Raw genomic sequence first — 3510 nt, forward strand, 5'->3', positions numbered from 1 at the left:
TGGCGGAACCGCTGCCAGTGTCTCAACTACTGCCTAGATTACAGCCCAGGATAACACTTGAATGATTTCCGTGTAGTTTTCTAAGATTATAATAAATCCATAGCAAAGGGTGGACACATGAAAAGGACTGTTTAGCCCTCTAAGCCTGTCTGCAATGCAACCTTTTTTTTCCCCCCAGCAGCTGTCAATTAACGGTTTCCTTTTTATAATATTAATGAAAGTGTAGGAAAAATTGAGAAAATTATCTCAGCAAGGCAGTTTTTCACCAGTGTTTAGGGATTTAGCATCTTTGAAGAAAGTTAGAGCTCTTTAAGAAGCCTGCACACCAGTGCGCTCACAAACTATTCAAGATATAGCAAGCATGATTTTACTGACAGGCAGCTGTCAAATGATAACGGGAAAATATTCCACATTTTCTATAGGAAAATGTCTTTTCCATGATATAAACCTTCAGTGCATTTGCTCTCATGTCAGTGAGAGTTCTATATATTGGGCACACTGTGTCAAGGCACAGGTGGAAATCGGTGTTTTCAAGACCGAGTTTAGTCTCTAGTAGGGGGACCAGGCGTGCTCTGAAAGTGGATGCCACTGGTACCCTCTCCACCCGAAGATGCATTAGAAGAGAATATGAAGATAAGAGATAGATAGGAACCCTACCAGTCATGGTAGTAAGATTAATGTACTATTCAGATAGATAGAATTTTATGCAACATTTTGCCCCCTCAATTTACTTTTGTTTGAGAATAATTTTGGGCTTTCTTTAAACGTGACAGAAAAAAAGGACTTAGGAGATACATGGGCTTTCAAAAGTACTTGTTGACTAATCAGTTATTTATAAACTACTTTGTAAAGGAATTTCCATCCTGCAGCAACTTCTCGTATTTCAGCTTGTTGAAGGAAATTTTTTTTCCTCAGTTGGGATGAAAAGTTGCAACAGAATACTTACAGATACACAGTTACTGGTTCATGTGACATCAAGTCCCTGATGACTTTCTTGGTTTAGCTCATTTCCTTCAATTCACCCTTTCTCTTTCTAGTGTCCTTAATTTAGTATCTTGATACACCACGTGGTACTGACACCCCCCCCCTGTTACTGGATAGTGCAGAATGAAGCTTTGCTGTATGTAACCCAAGCTACAGTGATGTGTGCCAGTTTAAGGACAGTGTACATGTCTTTCTAGAGCTAGCGGGGCAATTTGAGGGGTGGTGTGTTGCCACATGAGAAATCCAACTTCATGAATGGATTCAGATTTCCAGACTTCATTTAGCAGCCAAGAGATGTCTCTGGAAAGAAGTGCTGGACGAATATCTCTGCTGATCTCAAAAAGAAAACTTTGGCAGGAGTTCAAAACTGAGCTGCTTATTTGTCCTTCTTGTTGTAGACAAGGTGAATTTAGATATTAGCCTGATATAAAAAAAAAAAAATTGAAGTATCACCCAAGTTTTGCCCCTTATCTTTGGCAAGCTCACTAAGAGATAAAACTTCTAGCAAGGCATCACTTTGAGTGGAAGTCCATTGAAAACAGTGATGCTGAAATGCCAGCAGTGAAACTGTGGCCTCTGATGTACTGTACCATGCTATCATCTTCAAGAATATTAATGCTTCTAATTGTCATGACACTATTACAGATCTTTCTAGGTTTGAATGTTGCAAAATTTTTTGCGTGTGTTGCTATTATTTTGTGCTTTCATACTTGTCTGTTTCAGTACTGGATTACTCAGAAACGACAGATTATTCTTTAGAATCATAGAATCATTTAGGTTGGAAAAGACTTTTTAGATCATTGAGTCCAGCCATTAACCTAATGCTGTCAAGTCCACCACTAAACCATGACCCTCAGTACCACATCTACACATCTTTTAAATCCCCCCAGGAATGGTGACTCCACCACTTCCCTGGGCAGCCTGTTCCAATGCTTGATAACCCTTTTGGTGACTGACTACCTGCACACTTGCATGTCCAGAGTGAAAGTGTGCAGAGACATGGCCCATATCTGTCTCATCCCAACAGGCAGCCAAGACAGAGCAAATCTGGGAATTTGCTCCTGGTTCCCATAGATTTGACACAGCCTTTAAAGGTCAGAATTTGTTTTAAGAAATATCAGCAGACTTCTGCGTTTTATGGAATGCCTTTGTAATGGTATCTAGCAACAGTTTCTCTCCACTCCTTGTCTCTTTCTATAACATATTGCAGTGATCTGAGTTTGAGAGGATCAGAGTCAAGCTTTCCTATAATTTTAGGAGTGCTTGTGGTACTGGCTCATTGATCAGAAGCTGAAGCTACGTATGTATTTTTTTAAAATCATTAATTATAAGACAAGTCTGGAAATTCTTTAAATTTAGCTCTAAGCATTTATAAGATAAACATGGAAGGGCAATGCAGAATGACTTTTAAGACTTAACCTCTTGCTCCTGCCCAGTGTATGAAACCTTTTTAAGGTTAATGATCAGTAGGTGTACTTTCAGAGATGACCTAGCATATGAAGTCATATTCAAAGCTTGTGTTACTCATAATGATCTAACTGTCATCTGAATGACAGTTAGGTTAGGAGGCCTGAAAATCATCAACAAGAGTTTTAAATTAAATATGACATAAACTGACATCTCTATGACTTTCCTAGCCACCAGCAGGACTGGGCTAACTATGTTAAAAATCATTCTCAGGCTGTATGCAAAAACATTGCCACTGACTGTGACATCATTGATGAAGAATAATCCACAGCTATTAGACTTATATCATTACCTGGAATTCCCAGTTGTCATGTTAAAATATATGATACATTTGTAGCTAGCAAAATTAAAAAACATGATTTGAGAGGCTCAAAAATGTTCAGTGACTGGTATGCAAAATTATAAACAACAGCCAATTATAGAACTAAACAAGGATTTTTTTTTTCTCCAAACCTCATCATTTTAAAGGAAACATCATTCTTTCTGTAGGCGGCTTCATAATTTTGAGCATTTGAGATTGTCAGTACTGAAATCCAGCTAACTGGCAGGGCACACCAAGACAGCTTTGAATCTAACTCCAGATAAATCCCCTTTTTGACTGGCATACATGAGCTGACCAGAGTGTGCAGAATAAAGTCAGGAGCCATAGGTGAGCCCTGTTTGAACTGAAGGTGTATTGAGCTCTTCGTTATCGGAGAATATTGGATGATCAAAATGTGGCTTTTTTGGTTTAAGTTCAAAAAAAGATTCTCTTTTCAGAGATCCTCAGTTTGGTGATAGTGTTGCTTCTTTTGAATCGTATAATGTACTCTATGTTTATGGATCTTGTGCTTGTATAATGTGCTCTATGTTTATGGATCCTTCTGGTTTTGTAGTTGTGGTCAAATGCTTTGGAAATTTCTAGGGAGTATGTTAAGATTTTGTTTTGTAGTAGATAGAAATCAGCAGAATAGACCTAACATTGACAGTTACTGATTTTACCTTAGCTCAGGTTGCAGTGTGGTTTCCTTCAGCACTCATAGTCAGGGATTCAAATTCCAGCAAGACCTGATTTCCATT

General features: G+C 38.4%; 1 protein-coding gene across 1 annotated transcript in view; it reads left to right on the top strand.

Annotated features, from left to right (window-relative positions):
* The window catches only part of SOX6 (SRY (sex determining region Y)-box 6), a gene marked incomplete at its 5' end in the record, with an annotated part of 59471 nt that overhangs the window by 33088 nt on the left and 22873 nt on the right, over positions 1 to 3510 (top strand). The window lies entirely within an intron of this gene.

The sequence above is a fragment of the Buceros rhinoceros genome, unplaced genomic scaffold (assembly GCF_000710305.1).
Source record: "Buceros rhinoceros silvestris isolate BGI_N320 unplaced genomic scaffold, ASM71030v1 scaffold11831, whole genome shotgun sequence".
In the NCBI taxonomy this organism is placed as follows: Eukaryota; Metazoa; Chordata; class Aves; order Bucerotiformes; family Bucerotidae; genus Buceros; species Buceros rhinoceros.